The following is an 18,837-nucleotide window of genomic DNA, read 5'->3' on the forward strand; positions in this document are numbered from 1 at the left end:
GTCCCAAAGGGTAAGTCTCTGCTCTAGTTGAGGATTGTCTGAAATGCCTGAAATATTTCAAATGCCACCAGCAAAATCTGCAGCTGTATGGAGGATCGGGTTTGTGTGCCTTCCCTGCTCGCTGGGGCTAGGCTTCAAATACAACAGCAGCATTACTGCAACAGGCATTTTCATGATGTCTGGAGTGTGGCTTCAGCTCTGAGATGGCTTATTTTATTTGTGTGAGGCTTGATACTTCCATTAATGACACAGATTTGTGTTCTGTTAGCAGCCTGCATTGTCAAGGGCTGTCCCTACACCAGCAACCAAACCCACACCGCTAGCTGTTGAGCGAGAAAGCCGTCCCCGTTAGGTAATGCTGCCATTTGCTTTTTGCAGCAGCTCCAGACACCCTCAGGAGCTGACCCCCAGGAGGAATGAAATGAACATGTTGTTTTGGGGGGTCTGGCTACTGCTGGAAACCTGAGAATTGAAAAACGTGGTATAGGGTGGAACACACAGAGTGTCAGACTTCATTTTGCTTCCTGGAGTATGAAGCCAGAAGGGAATTTTACGCTCATAATCTAGCATCTTTCATCACACAGATGAACAAGCCTTACCCAGCAGAGCCCTGGCACAGTTACAGAGGGGACCACCTACCCAGCCCCGCTCCCTGGGGGGGCTCCAGATGAATCGTGGCTTTGAGGCATCCCTCCCTGGGCACTGGCATAGCCCTACCTGCAGCCCTCCCTGTAGCCCTGTCACCCTGCAGTGTTTGCCTCCTAACCACAACCTCTCTGAGGTTTATAGTTTAAAGATGTTGGCTTCCTGTAGTTTCTCTTTAAAATTAGCAATGTTCTCTGCTTTCTGTGCTGCTTTTCCTTTTGGTCCTGTACCCTTACATCCAGCCTTCCTACCACTTCGTTCTCATCCCTGCTGCTGATGGCTCTGTTGCTGCCTCCCAGCAGCTCTGCTGATGCCCCTGCCATCTGGGGACCTGCACAGTGTGCCCCATGTCCAGGAAAGCCACGCAGGAAGGATGGAGCTGGGCATGTTCAGCAGCTTGGCTACATGTTGTTTGTCACCTGGAATATGCTTGTCCTTCATCAGTGAAGTCTGCCTTGTATATTGGGAATGACTGAGCAGATGTTTGGGATGGCAAATCTCCATATCCCTAGGTCAAATTCTCCCATAGGGATGACTTGATGGTTACCAATGGCACCTTATCCACCTTACATGCTGCTTGGCTCTCTGTTCAGTTAACTTTTTGACTTGTCTTTTCTGTCCTTGGATTGTTTTCTTTGTGTTTTGTTTTTTGTTGTGGTTTTTTTTAAAAAAAAAAAGTCAACTACTGCCTCAGCAATTTTATCTGAGTATCTAAGAAAAAAATGAATTTGGCTCTTGAAAAGCAATTGTTAGTAGTAGCCCTTTTTCTTTTCATTGTGTTTTCCCATGTGAAAAGCAGAACTTCTGAACTCTTAATGTTTTCAAGAAGGCAAGCTAAGGCAGAGGCTTGCAAAAAGGGTCCCTTTCCGAAACACATTTGGCCCTGTGCTGTGTCTATTACAATGTGCCACCGCCACAGCTTGCTTTGGCGTGGGATTTGCTCCTCACAGTAAAATGCAGAGGATCTGGTCTGCCAGGAAGAGGCCTCCCTTGTTTGAGCAGTTCGGAATGTGGGTGAGTCACTGCCTTATTTGAGGAATGAAGCCTTCCATCCCAGTTTCTTATGCCTTTGTTTGCTTTTAGAACTGCAGTGTTGTTGAAGGTAACTCGCACACCCGTGGCTTCTCTGTGGCTCAGTCTTAATATCTGGTTTCACATTTTGTATTTCCTTCTTGAAAGCGCATAGATGAGACTACATCTTTCTACATGTGCTCAGAAATCCATAGGATCCAGCAGACCGTATGAGATCAGAGGAGGCAGCACCGCTTCTGTCCCCAGCGAACAAGGCTCATTTTCAGTACAACCGGTGCAGCAGGGTGTAGTTCTTCTACAGCAATGTCGCTAATTAAAATAGTGGCAGTTTCCAAATACAAATTTAGAACAGTCCTTGAGAACAATGTGTTTCAGGAAGGCAAGAAAAGCAAAGAAGGAAAGAAAGTGTAGGCAAGGCACAAAAAACACAGCACAACCTTCTGACTTTTATAGCTTTCAACTATTTGACTAAGCTTAGGGACCTGTGACCGTTTTGTGAATGAATGATCTGATTTCAGAGGTTTTTTAAATACCTCAAATAATATTACTACCTTTTGAAAATAAGGTCCTTAGTTTATGTGGATGCCTAAGTATGAGTTTAGGCTCTTTCTTTAATGTTTTGCAGATTGAAAAAAGGAGATATTAAAAGACACTTCCTACATAATCGTGCCATTTTCCTTAACTGCAATTTGATAACTAAGGTGGATCTTTTTTCCTTACATAATAGATAGCTTTCATTCTTGAGGGGTTTTTTTGTCTTTGACATAAGTCTGCCAGTTATTCCCAAAAGCTCAGTATTTATATTTATTCCACAGCAAGCATGTGACTCATGTGACTGCATAATTATATCAAAAAGAATTTGGGTTCCTTTTGTAGCAAAATGTTCTAGTGCTACAGATATGATCTGAATGCATGATAAACCCAGAGTATTGAGATTACAGGAAAAACGATCTACAAAATACTATGGATTAAGGTCATGCATGAGATATTTAATTCTCCCTCCTGTGAGGTTCAATTGCAAGATACAGTCTGCTCCCACTGACTTCTTAAAATAAGAAAGCTTGAAAAATTGACCAGATTCTGTCAAATGTGCTTCGCTGCTAGAGAAGATGGAGGTGTTGAAGAAATAGGGAACTGTGAGGAAAGGAAGAAGCAGGGACCAGGAGGGTCAAAATCCCAGCTGGCTCACAGCTTGAGAAGCAAGGAGAGCCACCAAGATCACTCTTTTTACCAGAACTTGATCCTATATAGAATTAACTGTATCAGAAGGACCAGCTCTTCCTCTTCTTTGCTGCTGTGACTGCAGCAGTGTTTTGAGAATGTGGCTGGGACCATGGATCTGTTGTGCCAGGCCAAAGAATATGTGTCCTTGCAAGTAAAAGATGCAAGGCGAGGACAGGAGAGAAGCACAGAGCAGAATGGAGGTCATGGGGGAAGCACCTTAGCCCTGTAGATGTTCAGTCGTAGAGGCTGGATATATGATCAGATGGTATGTCTCAGAGCCTTGACTTGATAGAAGGCAAAACTGGGATTGCTCTCTGTGGGCCAGCCAGTCCCTGAGGTACTGAAGACCACTGCTCACCTCTAAATCTGCCAGGAGCTGATTTGTGGGTTGTTTTTTTTTTTTTCATAGAAGTGGCCATTCTGCTTTGAATTTGTTCTGAGATCACAGTTCTTTTTTTCCAGAAGCTACTGAAAATTATCTGATGGAAATAACTTCCCGTAACTGATTCTGACATACAAATGGGGTGTATCATTATGGAGAACAAACCACCCTGGTTTTAACAGTTGAATATCGATCAGCTGCACATGCTACTTCTTGAAATAACCTGTAGACGTAACAATTTCACCCTCTTGCAGATGACATTAGTTACTTCTGTCCTTTATGATGCCTGTAACTAGGGCATCGCTGCTGCCTGCCTGCATGTCCCAAGGGAGCCTGGTGGTGTTTGTGCAAACCTGATTGGGCTGAGGAAGGGGTGGAGAAATGCAGCTCTCTGCCCAGGATATATTTAGTGAATGCAGCTGTGGGAGGCAACAGGAACAAGAGAGTCCTTGTATTGCCAGAGCTCTGACAGCTCACATGCCTAAGTAATCTGCCACTTTCTTAGCAGTGCATTTGCCGCCCCCCCCCCCTCCCCCCCATGTTTTTAATTTGAATGGTAAGAATGGTAAATTATACTCTCATGTATTCAGAATTCTTCCTGGAGCTTAAAAGTGGGACGCGTTATGGTGCCAGCCTTGCTGTAGGGCTGCAAGGGGAGCAGCACGCAACTGCCATATGCACTGGACTCTCCTCATGGCAAACAGGGAGATTTAACTCTGTTTCCGTCCATTAGGGAGGTTGGTGGTGTAGGAATATGCCTTTCACGTGCACTGCAGCGCTTGCTCGGACTGGAAGCAGACCTGCAGAGCTAGTATGGCCCCTCCCAAGCAAATAAACCCTGCTTCTTGCTAGGGCTGAGGAACTGGGCAGGAGAGCCCGCTTATGGTATGCCAGGGCACTTCATTGTGCTGTGCAAACTCTGCTGGTCTTCCTGGCATCCCTGAGAGTCCGATCCTGTATTCACTGGTATGCCATGGAATAAAAAAAGAGCACAAAAATAGGTTTGCCGACCTGCCAGGTCAAGTGGGAGCATGTTACTGGGGCTCTGCATTAGGACTAATTTGTCTGTACTCTCTGGCCATGTTCAGGCTTGATTCTGGAGAAAAAGACCAAGGCTGGGAATTCCCCATTCATCTTCTTCCCTGGCTTGTTCTGCAGCACACAAGCCGTGAGCTAGTCTGCCTCAGGCAGTAAAAGTTTATGACAAATTAAACGGCAGAATATAAAAAGAACTTTTTTGGGTGTGTCTTGTTCTAATGCAGTTAAGGTGTTAGAAAAACAAGACTGGTGCAGGGAGGTCCAAAGTACACGTTTGTGTCTGGGCACAGCCTGGGGATGATGGAGACACAACTGTGCCATCATGTTCTTGGAGCTTGCCCCACCTTACAGGGTTTGGTGTTTTTCCATTCTCAGCAGCGTTGCTGGGAGATGCTGCAGTGACACAGCGAGCTCTCCTCTGCCAGGGCAGCACTGTGGTGGGCAGCACGGCTTTGACATTCATGTGGCAGGGACTTGTACCCACCCAAAATCCATATTGGAAATGCAGCTCCTGTGGGTAGCTTTCATGGTTCCACCACAGGCTGGCACAGATGCTGAAACACATCCAGCTTTTATTAAAGTTGTGTGATTATATATGTCCTGGATATAGCTGTCCCACCTTTGCATGGCTGTGACCTAAAGGAGTTTCAGTGGTCAGTTTGTGTGTCAAAAATATTTAGTACTAAAGTAAAAAAATACATCTGTGAACAAATCTGCACTGAGCTTGATGCCACAGGTACCCATGCAGTCTTTTCTGTCCCTAACCTCACCGAGTCTGTCTGAGACTTGAGTTTTTTTCAGCAGTTAAATGGTTAACTTCAGGACTAATTGGCTCTCAGAGCTCCAGTCCTTTGCAACAGATTATTGGCATGCTGGTAAGAGCAGCTCCCTTCCTTCCCTTCCCCCATCATTATAAAAACATGTACTGTAGTGAGAAACCAAATACCACATGGCGCCCTACACGGAGCCCATCAGTGCTCCAGCTCGGTATTTAGCACAAAAAGTCCTTTTATATTTGGGAAGCGGAGGGAGAAAATTCTGGAAACGCAAGATCGCAATGATTCCGGCTGAATCAGCACATTTATTTGCACTGTACTGGGCGCTGGAGTCCAGAGCCCGGAGTACCAGCCCAGCCTGCCTGCACCCAGTCACCCCAGTGCAGCCTGGGGATGAGTCCCGGGTGTTTCCCGAAAGCTGGGGGCAGATGGAAGCAGCTGCTCTCTGCACAAGGAGAGCTATACGTTCCCCATCACTTCTGCGTTTGTCAGGTTACGGCTTTGCGGAGGGCTCTCGGGAGTCCTGGAGGGGCTGAATGTAAAGAGAGAAAAATGAAAGCTTAAAAAAAAAAAATAAAAAAAATGTTGAGTTTCTGATTTCCTGCGGGGATGTGTGCATTTTTAGGCAGCTGTCGACGGAGGCAGTCGCCATTTCGTGAACTGGCATTAATGCAGCAGGAGGAGACATGTTGTGTTCATGGGAGTTTGTATTTCAAGGTTTTTCTCCTTGGTTTTTTAATCAAGAGGCTTATTAATTTCACCTTTCCCCTCCTTTCAGTCCAAAGGCTGTAATTTTTACACTCAAGGTAAAAAAGTAATAATGGCAAGTAAGAAAAATGAGGAAAAAGGGGAAGCATTCTCCTGAGGGGATTGCAGCGTACAACGAAAATCAGGTCTCTCCAGGACACTTAAAAAATTTTAAAGGCGTAACATGGTTCCAAAAATGCCACCAAGCCTGCAGCAAGGATAACCAGGGCGATAACGTGGCTGTGCACTCAGCATCGTGGGGGCATGGCTGAGGTGTTCAGGGAAAGTGTAGTACATCAAGCATGTTTTAAATGGAGTATTTTTCCCAGTATAAAGAGATGTCTGACTGGTCTGTGCACATGTGATACTGGCCCTTTTTGAGTTGCGCAGGGTGACTTGACTTCCAGGTATTGATATACTAGTTTTCATCTAAAATCTCAGACCATCGCTAGTGCTGCTGAACCACTCGTTTGATCAAAACAGAAAATATGGGTTGTGGCAGGAGCGAGGTCAGACCGAATCCCCTTCAGTGCTAAACTCTTTGAGCAAGCAAGAGCCTTTTTAAGGGTCTTTGGTGTTGGAGTTTACTATTTCCACTCCAGGACCTTTCACTTGCAAAACACATTATAAGGCTCGTTTGTTTAACAGATCTCTGGGAGCTGGGAAAGGGAGCATTAACGCTGGTGTTTTGGAATATGAGCGATACTATTGCATTTGATTTTGGTTTCATGTCATTATTTTCTGGTTTCAGAGTCGGGAAAAGCTGCTCATTTATTTTTCATGTAGCTGTATTTTTATCCTGACTTCTTAAGGAGGCAGGGCTTATGAAATCATGCTGTTGGAGGCCTTGAGCTTTTGATCTGATCTTCAGTTTCAACAAATTCCAGTTCTAGAGTTTCTGCACTTCAGGGGAGGCTGCAGGTTACAGAGGCAAATTAGAGCTTCTGCTAAAGGAAAAACTACAGAATGGGTACAAAGGCTATTTTTTCTGCTTTCCTTGCTGAACAAGCAATCAGCATCTATGTGCCAGTTGACTGGTCAGAAATATCGCAGCCTCTGCCTGAATATGGCACCGGAGGGGGGATGCTGCAGTAGCGCAGCGCTAGTTGGGTATGCGACTGTCGACTGTCAGGAGAGCAGGACTCTGTTTCAGCTGCTCACAGTACACCCAATAACTTCTGTGATATTAAAATCCAGACTAGGATCGCAAAAAGTATTAGTCATATTTAAAACCAAGAGGAAGTGCGATTCCTCCATGTTAGCTGCAGCTGAATTGTGCAAGGTCTTTGATCTCCTTGCTCTGGGTCTGAAAGAGAATCTCCTTTTCGAGCCTGTCACCTGCAAAGATTTCTCTGAGACAGTGATTCCTTCGTTACAGAAAAGCAATGTAAAGAAAACTTCTTGCCACCTCAAGATCATTGTTTTCTTCATTGCCCTTTTTTATTTTGCTAAGGTTACATTAAATCCACAGGTCAAAGGTAACCTGGATGCAGTGTGCAGCGACGACAGCAATACATGCAGTACAGAGCTCTAGTATGAAGTTGTGCACATCTTTGATTTGATCATGTAGGAATGTCCATTATAATGATAATAAAAAGCACTAAATAATTTTCGTATGTAAAAGTAACTTTTCCAGCATATACTGATGTGCCCTTCTGAACCTCTTAATTATGCTATATTTTTGCCTAAACTTAATTCCATTTTATTAACAATACTTGAGTAGACTTCAGCTTCATTTTTGGTTCCAATTTTCATTTACTTTAGTGTGTGTGTGTGTATACGTATATAAAAAAAGAGAATCCTTTATTAATCTTTTGAACAGAACAGTTTTCATTCATGCAGTAAAAGTACTGTCCCTGAATGTTCATTATCAGCACCTTACATATAAGCCAGGAGCACAATGTCTTAATAATTGGAGTTTAATAAAAAAGTACCAGTTATTAAAGTCCCAGTGTTTCATTTTTGTTAATATCATGATTATAAATTATTTAAGCTTTTGACTTTACCTCTTACACATACAAACCCGTGTTCCCCATACATTTTTTCCTTCAAAGTGTTCTAAAGTCACCTCCATCTTACACACTAGGTCAGAGTATTCAAACATACTATTTAATACCAGTAATGAGTGGCTTATTACAAGAAAATTTTAGATAGTTTCCCAATTAAAGGTATTTTATTTTGACCTGTTTGGTCTCTTGATAGACAATATTCTGTTTTATGGAAAGGTTTAAAAGGTGTATGGAAGGAGAAATAAGAGGTGAAGTACCCAGAACGATTTAATTTATATTATTCCTTTTGCCATTATTAATAAAAATAGGTAAGATAAAATAAATGTAAGGAAAATACAAGGAACAGTGATGCATTAATACCTGCATGTGCAAAACTATGTGGGCTTGCTCTCATTCTTGAAATTTAGGCCTCTGCTTTTTGTTATCTTTCCCTTCTGCAGAGTGGGTTAGTTCATTCCAGTTGCATTTTCCAAGTACTGACATACATGTTCATTCCTAAATTCACTTCATATGCTTCCAAATCCTTAGGACAACATTTGGTTTAGACACACCAAGAAAAACCTGGAGTGATTCCACTGACCTAAATGTAATTACTCAGTGCTGAATTAAAGGCACAGGCGCATAACTTAAGACCCATGTGTTTGCCGTAACAAGAATAGATCAAAGTCTCAGCTTTTGTCATGAAATTAGACATTTCTAGACCTTACAACAAGACAGATCTGTAGAGAGAGGTAATAGCTTCTTATTAAATTCACTATTGAATCTTGAAGAAAGTAAGTGACGTTTTGGGTATGTCGCACCTTGCTTGGGTCTTCCACTGGGTGAAATTGCAATGGAAGTTGCAGTGAGAGTTTTCAGACAGTGATGAAGTGCTGTGGATGGCTCGCCCAAGGTGTCTTGCATTCCCTCTGCTCCTTTAATCGTACAAAAAGCCATTGACCTCATTTTGTGACAGGCCTGTACCAACAGTGTTTCCTTGGGTTGCTCACATTTTCTTACCAGCTCACCTTCTAATACTAATCTTGGACTAAATATAAAAAAAACCCAATACACTATGAATGCTTTCAAGCTGAGACAAGATTGTCACCATTAACAGCTTGCCCAGAGAGAAAGAGTATTTGTTTCAGCATGCAAATCCGTCGCCTGCAACAGTTAAAGCTGCCAGTTGTGGAGTTTAGATGGACGACATGCCTGACGTACACAAAACTGCTCTAGTCCCTAGGTTGATGAGCTCTCCTAGCTGGATAAAGCCCTGGCAGGAGCCAGTTTATAGTGAGTCGACTGTAGGAAGAAAATATAAAAGCTCTTGGGAAATACCAGTCTGACACAGAAGCTATTTCTGTTTCAGATGACATTCTAATCCAAGTGTGTCCCTGATAAAGTGTCACTCCATCAAAAATTGATGGGACTCCACACCTAACAAGTCTTGACAAATATGAAGAACTTTGTTTTGAGCTACAGATATAAGGGGTCTTCTCTTTTATATATATTTTTACATAATTTTTTTTTACAATAGGGTGATTCAGTGCTTCGTTAGACTGTCTATAAAATAAAAAAAAAGTATACACTTGTAAGATTTCAGAAAAAAAGGCACGCACAGCTTTTCACTGCATGTGACAATTTGCTGAATAATGCATCATTTTGTCAACTATTATACAGCAATCAATAAAATGCCCTATGGTGTTACCTGCACACAGGAGACAAGAATGAGGATTGTTATGGAAACAGGCTTGAAACTTGCTTGAAATTTAAATCCCACTTCTATACTTGCAGTTATGGAGGCCTGGGTTGTTTTTCTTTTCATTCTAGAGTAGCTGTAATTCATCTTGTTCAGTTTGAGTGAAATTCATCATGTTCACAAGGCTAGTATGAATGCCTTTATCTCCAAGGAGATTTACCAAGAAGGTATACTTGCTGTTATGTTCGTCATCTAAACTTTCCAAATGTCCACTAGAACTCAAATGGAGAGTTATTAAAAAATAAAAATTAGAGCTTATAGTTGGGGGTTATTTTTGTCCTTGATTTTGATGTGTAAAATCTCTTTTCCCTTTTCTGATCACATTCCTCAAACACTTAAGCAATCAAGCTTTACTGGCTCATGTTTGCAGCTAATAAATTTCAAGGATGGACAGATGAATGCCTTTGGAAAGCAAACTTTAAATCTGCACAAGGAAGTAATCATGCTAGAATTTTGAATTATCTGACTTTAAAAAACACCCCTAAAATTATTAATTTAATTGTCTAGATCTTCTAAAAATGTGTTCTTCCCTAGCTACATTTAAAATCCAAATATTATGAAGGTATTACTTAAAAGTTATAAAATGTACTCTTCTGAATCTACGTAACAATTGTATAATATATTGTAAAATGGGAGAACAGTATCTTTATTTTGAAACGTAAGACTGGGTATGGCTCTCTTAATCTTGCCAATGCCTTTTTTTTTTTTTTTTTGAACAGACTTTTGACAAAACAATGACCATCTCCCAGCTCAGCAGAACACTCCTATGACTCTGCAGACTGTATTTACAGCCAGAATGGTAGCATAACAAACACTGTTCGCAGCTTCTACCTTTCAAAGAGATTTAAAACCTTAGCAATATGTCTTAACCCTTGTGTGTTTCCAAACAGCAGACCTTGTCAGTACAGAGAAGTTAACACGTGGAAGTCAGGTCACAGAACCTGCCTTTGCGCACTGGTAGCTGTGGGTATTAAAGTTCCTGGGAAGGTGCACATTAGTTTCTTACTTGCTTTCAAAGGTGATTTCAGTAATAAACAAGTTCTTCTTTTTCATGAAAGGAGACATGTAATACCTTATTAGCATTTCTATAAATTGTAGTGTCTAAGTAGGTACAGGCAAAATGGTCGATCAGTATTTTTTCTGCTATGTTCAAGCCTCCTATAAAAGTTTGCCAACCCAGGCAGAATAGTTTGTTACCTAAAAGCTGACTTTAAAAGAACAGATCATTTCATACAAGTACCAGAGGTTAAAGAAAGGGGATAAAGGAACAGATTTGTTGTTCCAAGCTCCAATGGCTTACTTTAGGAAGCAATTAAATATGTTATTAAACAGTCACCCAAATTCTGTAAGTTTGAAACAGCCTGCAGTTTTAAACTGGCATGAGATTTTTTTTTCAAAATAAGGGCTACTGTATCTTCCCATTTTTCTTCTATCTCTAAGACTGCTATTTCAGGCAATCACTTATTATGGTTAAATATTGACCAAATACAGCGTAAGTCCCTTGACTGAAATCATTAAAATTTCTTACAGTCAAGCTGGCAACAAGGGATAACTTGAAGCTGATATGTTATAATAACAAGGAAGTTCAAGTTTCAAACCTTCTTAAGATAAGTGGACTTGATTTTCTCAAGAAAAATACACGTATATTCCTTAGTCATGTAAATATAAAGCACAATGATTAATCCTCTCACTAGACTATAGTTACTGGTCTTTTATTTGCCTCATTGTATACAGGAACTCATGCAAAACTGAAATAGCGAGGTGGGTAGGTTGTTCAGGAGCTCTTAGATCTAAAATTTGAGCTCAGGCCGCAAGATCACATGTACAGAAACAGTACTGCGTTGTGACCGACAAGTTAAAAATTTGTTTAGGAAAGACTGTTAAATCCCAGAAAAGGTATTGGTTCCATTTCTCACTTCCATTACGTCTTTGTACTTTTTATTGATAACTTATTTTTCTTTGAAAAGAGAAATAAAAAGAGCTGAATTGTGGTTAAAATTGCTTCATTTTGAATATACTGAAAAAGCACTGTAGTTTGGCTTAGCAGACTGGAAGATTCTTTACCATATGTTTGTGCCATTGATAAGAATTTGTTTCTAATTATTTTTGGTAATAAATCTTTTTTTTCTTGCTGCTCACAAGGTTCATCGTTCTAAACATGAGCACCAAAAAAGTGCTAGCAAAACCACCACATTAACATAATCTTAGTTTTCAGTGTTAAATCACGGAAATAAAAAGGGCATATGTAAAAGTTCTCTCCATGTGTGTAGATGTGCTTGCAATTATTCATTATAGGTTGGAACAAAAGTCTGGATTTGAATTCCAGTTCCAGACCCAGAGCAGAATGAACAGCACAAGCTGGTTGCTGGAAGTGTATTTTATCCTTGCTGCTGCTGCTGTTATCGCTTGTCTTGTGACAGGAGCAAAAAACTTTAGCTAGGATCAATAGACCCTCGTCGTCTTCAGCAGTCACACAGGGAAGCTGGTTCTGTGCTTAAAGAACTTTGTCTTTATTTATGTTTCTGTCTGTTGATGTTACTCTGTGTCACTGCTATGAGAAGGCCACAGATGACAGCAGTGCGGGCATAGCTGTACTCTTGCAGTGTCTCTGTGCACGTTGCTCCAAAATCCCAGGTTTTCAGAAGTGTGATAGAAGGTAGTTTTTATCTGCCTGTACAATTACTGTGATTTTAATAGTGAACTGCTAAGGAAGGAAACAGAAAGGAAAAAAAAAAAAAAAGATTGTTTTAGCAACACGTTACAGGTTACATAGAAAAAAAGAAAATAGAGCTATACTTTATTCAGGACACTGTGACAATTTCTGTGAGCACCCAGTGCGCAGGAAGTTAAATGCCTACCACAGAACAGCTTGCTGTGTTCAAAGGGCATTTGGTATCCTGTTTGCATATTCTCTATCGAAATAATCCAAACTATTATGTTTGGCTTAGGGCCTAGAAAATTGTTATTGATTTCTCCTGAAAAGCGATAGAGTTTTGGTTGAAGAAAGGTTTGGTGACATTGCACATCTCTCAGTCTTGTTTAGACTCCTGTTTTCCACTTCAAAAGGCAGATACAATACTTAACCATTTTGTCAAATATCAGTGTCAGGTCTCCGGCCTTTCTACAGTACTTGTGTCTCCAAAGAGCTGTACGCTACATTTGCACCTCATGTGTTGCAACAAGCAAGCTGCTTCACCAACTTTTTGGTACCCTCTGGTACTGAGGGCATGTTGGAGCAGGCAGGGAAAGGGACACTGCCCTGTGAAATTAAAGTGTGCTTTTGCATGCTGTCCCTAAGGGATGATAACAATCTTCGTGGGAGCTGGGGGGAAGGAAAAAAGGTTGTAGAAGAAAATAGTTTGGGTGAGTACCAGAAAGTGAGATTGTGTGCCTCCATCTGGAATTCTAGCCGCAGATGCAGTCTCAGAAAATAGTTCCCAAATTAGTAATGGAAACATTAAGTTGTCTCATTATTATCAGAAATGTGGTTCATAAAACATGGCTGAAGTATCTGGCCTAATGCTACACAAAGCAGGAAGCCTGTCATCTAAAAGAGAAGAAATAAATTGTATGAAGGACTTTGCAGTTGTGTAGAAATGCTGAATTTAGAAGGAAAAATAAAATGGGGTAACTGCAGAGGCAGTAGGAATGAGAATGTTGTATTTATACAGAGAGGACCATGGGAGATAAAAAACGTGAAAAAGGAGACTAGCACCGTTCTGCTGTTCATTAGGCAGGAAGAATGCAAACAGGTAGACTGTGACTGGTACAGGAACAGCAAAGTTGTGTGATGAGTGCTGCAGCTCTGGAGAGAGTGACTGTACTCAGGTTCACATACGTACAACTCACTTGAATCCAAGAAACGGAAGAGGTGATGGATACTTGTGCAAGCTTTTTTTGGAGCTGCTTTAGGCCTTGGTAGCCAGGAAGCAAAACAGCAGCACTGAAAATATTTAATGAGGATATTAGACTTCCAGTAATTTTTTGGTTACATGTAACAGCAATACAGTAAGTGACTTTCAAAAACATTTCTGTCTGTAAATGTACAGGATTAAGTTTTTTTTAAAGAGGAATAGTCTAGTATACTAGACAGTTTGGTATAGCTAGAGAAAAGTAAATACAACCTTAAACTCTTCTGGCTGGAATCATATGACTCTTAAAGAGTGCAATTATGTCTTGGATGCCTGATCTCTTTTCTCCCTTTCATGCGGTTATTACAAGTGATCACACTTAATATAATTTTTCTAGAAATGTACTTGTGTTCTGGAAAGAAGCAATAGAAAGGCTGGAAATTGTACTCTGAACTTCTAATCTTGGTCCTTGCTGTGAAGTCATACCTTGTAGTTGGCTGAAAATGCTGACATAAGTAGAAGTGCTTTTGCTGCACCCTACTTTCATCTAGTTCCTGCCTTATCCTTGGTTGCCTTTCCCCTTTCTTCACTGTTGGTAGTTTTCTAAGGACGACAGCATCTGGGTTCTGTTCATGCAAGCACCTTTATGCACAGTTATGTGTGAGTGGTTCCACCGAGAGCAAGAGGATTAACCTTTGCGGGAATCAGAACGGGAATGAAGTTGCAGACCAGGCTTCCTGCTCTCCGTAGGCTCTGTAGACCAGAACTTCATTTCTTCTTCTTGTGGGAAAACAAACCCAAAGGCCTTTTTGCCCTTTTTCCCAGCTGAGAAGCAGTATCTGCAGTTTTGCTCCACCGTTAATTCCTTAGCTGGAGGCTCCCATGCTGAGGTACCTTTATGCCACTATCCTTTTTTGAAGACTGTAACCATCTTATCACCACTGTCTACAAGTCAGTAGGTATGTTTGTTCCTCCCCTGCTATCCTGTACAAGGAGGTCAGCTTTTCTCTGTATTTTGAAAGGAAGTACATCTCAAACTCAACGTGGTTTTTCCTCAAGGGCGTTAGTTGACTGATTCTTTTCAGCTGACCAGCTGCTTCTGGCTTTTCCAGGACCCAGCTCAGGAGATGGCTGCTGAAGTCCAACTGCACAACTTCAAGCGCCAGGCTAGCTGCTGAGGCCTTCCATTATGATTTTAAACATTGTTGGTTTAATTGCTGCCATAACTGCCCACATGCTTTGTATAAAAAAGGAAGATCGGGACCCCTTTCTCTCTGCTTTTAGCGGAGTAAGCTGTGCGAATGAAAAAGGAGAAAGGCATGTGTATCATTCAAAGTGACTGCTGAAGTATGTAAATATTAATTACGCTGTTCAGTCGTGTTTGCTGGGTGTGCCTCTTCAGAGGAACATCCTAACCCACTGGCTGGGGACAGGCATTTATGACAAGTGACCAAAAATGTGGGGGATGCCCCTCAATCCTGCTGATATCTGAATTGGTTTCCATGGCAGTAGTCAAAATAGGAGACAATGTCCTGTTGAGGTTGGCATACAAGACAGTTTCTATGGAGTCGGCTAAAAAAAGCACCATACCTAGTTTTATTTGGGTGTCTGTGGTGCTTTTGAGAGGTACTAATGAGGACTGGGACTACAGGCAGGTAGCACGGTGGTGCTGGCTCTTCCCACCAGCGGGGTCAGGAGCAGGTTGAGGGCGCACGGGCCGTGGGCCGTACGCAGGTCAAGGGAGCCAAGGGCTTTGCGGCACCACGTTCTGCGGTGAGGTGGAGCTGGTGCCCAGGCCTGCCCGGTGGATGGGCAGCGCCAGGGCCCAGGCCAGGCTGCTGCATAGGTACTGTGAGAGAAACGAGGTGCTTATCGTGGGAATGGCAGCACAGGGTGCAACAGCAAACCGGGCCGTTGGGCGAGGGGCTCCTAACGAGCCAGGCCAGGGGGGCTGCGCCTCGCTGTAGGCGGCCACAGGTTAGTGAGGGGCGCCCTAGGCACCCCGAGGGATGACGGGACTTCTGAAGCGGGGGTTAGCAGCGAAGGCGGCGCTCGGACGAAGCGGGGTCACTGCTGCCACGAGGCGGGGTGTGCCTCTTCAGAGGAACATCCTAACCCCGGCCAGGTGGGGCTGGGGAGGGGGGTGGCAGCGGGGCCCGGGGCCGCCGGCGGGGCGGGAGCGCCGGCCCAGCTCCCCGCCGCCCTCCTCCCCCTGAGGGGCAGCTTGTGCGGACTGGGCGCGAGCCCGCGGCGGGCGGGGCGGGCGCGCGAGGAGCCGGGCGGGAGCCAATGGGGAGCGGCCGGCCGCCGCTCGCCAATACTCGGCGGCGGGCGCTGAGGCGGGGAGCGCAGCCAATGGGAGGCCGCGGCCGCGGTGCGCGCGGGCCCGGGGTGGGGAGGTCGAAGGAGGGCGCGGCGCGGCCAATAGGAGCGGGGCGCGCGCGCTCGGGCCTGGCGGGGAGGGCGCGGCGTGGCCAATGGGGAGCGGCGCGCGGCGCGCGCGCAGCCGAGGGCGGGCCGGGAGGGGGGGCGCAGCGCGCCGCGGGTAGGGGGCAGGGGCCCAGGCCCGCCCCTTCCTCGCCGCAGTGAGTAGTAAGCGGGCGGCCATGTTGTGCGGGGGGGAGGGGAGGAAGGAGTTGAGAGGAGACGGGAGAGACTCTCACACATACGGCACAAGATGGCCGGGGAAGCAGCCGCAGCTGCAGCCGTGCTCCCGGGCGCTCTCCCCGCGGCTCGGAGCGGGGACGCCCGGCGAGCGCCCCGTGTGCCGGTCTCGGGAGCCAAGTCGGGCCCGGCACTCTGGGGGTTCCGGGGCGACGGAGGGCGGCGAGCTGGGCTGCCGTGCGGGGCTGCCGACGGGCGGAGGGCAATGGCGCCGGGCGACGAAGCGCTGCCCGCGCCTCTCCCTTGCCGGGCGGGCGCGGGGCCGTCCATCGCCGCCGGCAGGGCGAGGAGGGGAGCAGCGTCCCGTTCTCAGGGCCCCCGTTGCCAGCCAGCGGGCTGCTCTTCGCTGGGTAAGTGCCTGAGTCTCCTCGCTTCTCATTGTCCTTTGTCCTTGGGAGGAAAAACAAAATGTCCTTGGAGCCGGGAGGGGGAGGGGGCGCCTGCCTCTCCCTGCCCCCCCTCGCCGCTCCCTGAGGGGAGCCTCGGGGACCCCCGCTCGTCTCCGTGACCCCTTTTGGGTGCGGGGGGAGCCGCGGGGTTCGGGGAGGGAGCGGCGGGAGAAGGGGTGCCGCAGAGGGAGCCCGGCTCGGCGGCCGCCCCGGTGACACTCGTCGGCTCCTGGGCTGCAGAGCGCTCCCCCTCCCCCCTGCTCATGCAGCACCGAGGGGGCTCCGCACACCCCGGCCCCCGATGCAGCACGGAGGATGGGGGGAGCTGCAGACGGGTTCCCCAGTGCAGCAGTGAGGAGAGGGGGGGCTGCAGACCTGTTCCCCTCAGCGCAGCATGGAAGGGGGGCATCTGCAAACCAGCTTATAACTCCAATGCAGCAGTAAAGGGGGGGGGGGTGGTGGTGGGGGGAGAGGTGAAGACTGTACTACATCATCAGTTAAATGTTTAGCCCCAAGCCCGTACCTGTTCAAAGAGCGTTTGGTGCCCGTTGCTGCTCAGATGGGGATATGTTTTCGTAGTTTGTAAGAACAAAGACGCCATGTCCTTTTCTCTTAAAAATAAAACTTGGTGGTTTTTTTGTGGGGTGTTGGCTTTTAACTCTTTCTAAACCAGTAAGAAAAAACAGGCTGCGGATGAGACAGCTTAGTACTTTACTGAAACAATAGATAGAAATTTACTTCACTTGAAAAACAGCAGTTCAGGTGCAGAACTTTAAGGAAAAGTCTTAAGAATTAGATACGATATGATTTTTGCAATTAAAACAACAATACAAAAACTTAACAAGCTTAAAAAAACAAAGCTCGGTCATGCCAAGTCTACAGTTTAAAGTTGGCAAAATACTACAGTTGTGATTTAGAAGGCACTACGGGAAGAAAAGGTAGTTACTTAAATATGAATTACACGACAAGGAAGCGAATGGGCTTGTGTGTGACATTAAAAGCTTTTAAAAATAATTAATTGGGTGTCAGTTTTGTTTTTAGTATTCAGTTTATGCATTTTTCAGGGAACTCGCAGTCATTTCTGTTCATGTAGCATTTTTATCGTTCTTTTCGATGGTTAATAATTTAGAAGTTGTACAACGCTATTGCAGGACTCTAAAAACGCAAGTTTAAATGGAATGCCTGATGTTTGTTTTGCGCTGGCTCGCATTCAGCAATTACCAATTTAAGGGTGAAGTTGTAATTCCAATTGTATTAAAAGTCACTGTAGTAGGGCAAGAGGTAAATATTAAGAACTTCAGTTTTAATTTGAGATTGTGTGTAGCCATATTAGTTGGATTTATCTGGTGCACACTTGTACAGGATCATAAAACTCCGTGCAGGTTTTAAATACTGCCATTGGAGGTAAATCAACATTTTTCGGTACTTCCTCTGCACATATAAATCTGTCATTACAACAATGAAAGCTGGCTTTTGTTGGAAATAAAAATACAAGTTTCAGCAACCATTGGACTTCTATCACCTCTGTGCAAAGTCTTCGGTATCTTTATGTTAGATTTGGATTATGGTGGTTTTATAACCTCAGCAACAGTTCTGCAGTGTAGAACAGGTTCTGACATACACACTTTGCTGAAAAGAAAGTTCTAGCTTTAGGTGGGTGTCTGCTGTATTTTTCTTTTTTTAATATATTGGGTGATAATTTTTAAATAGCTTTGACTTGTTTCTTTCAGCTACTGAAAATGAAATAGCTAAGTTTCTGAAAATTAACTGCTCTTAATTTTTATCATATTTATTCAATGATTCTGCGTTTTTATGTATATAAGATGTAGGAATTTCATTTATGTTTAGTATCTTTTAATGTAACGTTAAAATGTATTTTTTTTTTAATTACCCACATATTTACAGAATGATTCCAGACTTCTGCTAGAGTATGAAATAGTGGTGATAAATGTAACTGGTGCAAAATAGAACATTAAGCCTTTTCACAAAAGGCAAGAAAAGTTGGCTAGAGGTAGTGCAAATATGGTGTTCCTTGTGTTAAAGAGCATAGTTTGGGATCTGATTAAAGGTTAAAGAAGCTGAATGCTTAAAAAGTGTGTTCTGAAGGGCAAAAAAGATACCTTTCTAGGGGAGATCAAGTAACTTAGGACTTAAAATTTTGAGAAGCTGATGGCAGAAGCCATTTTAAAATTACTTTGCTATCACTAGAGATTTTATTAGATTTTGCATAGCCTACTTCTGAAGACACTAATGTGGAAAAAAAAGTACAAGGACTGTGAGGTATTGTGTGATAAATTACTCTTAAGAAGAATTGACCAGAGATTTGATCTTTAAGTCATTCT

At 43.9% G+C, this 18,837-nt stretch overlaps 1 protein-coding gene across 17 annotated transcripts in view; it reads left to right on the forward strand.

The window, feature by feature from the left end:
* CHD2 (chromodomain helicase DNA binding protein 2) overlaps window positions 1-18,837 on the forward strand; it is a 94,729-nt gene that overhangs the window by 8,518 nt on the left and 67,374 nt on the right. For 9 of the 17 annotated variants that reach the window (XM_056346576.1, XM_056346575.1, XM_056346588.1 and 6 more), the window contains exon 1: window positions 16,044-16,456. The exons of 2 other annotated variants lie outside the window; for them this stretch is intronic. The gene's annotated coding sequence lies outside the window, so the exon portion shown is untranslated. Of the gene's footprint in view, window positions 1-1,486; window positions 1,660-15,542; window positions 15,568-16,043; window positions 16,457-17,055; window positions 17,078-17,098; window positions 17,434-17,472; window positions 18,149-18,837 lie in introns of those variants that run through there. 6 more of the 17 variants (XM_056346577.1, XM_056346581.1, XM_056346595.1 and 3 more) reach the window with 6 other exon arrangements.

The sequence above is a fragment of the Falco biarmicus genome, chromosome 7, assembly GCF_023638135.1.
Source record: "Falco biarmicus isolate bFalBia1 chromosome 7, bFalBia1.pri, whole genome shotgun sequence".
In the NCBI taxonomy this organism is placed as follows: domain Eukaryota; kingdom Metazoa; phylum Chordata; class Aves; order Falconiformes; family Falconidae; genus Falco; species Falco biarmicus.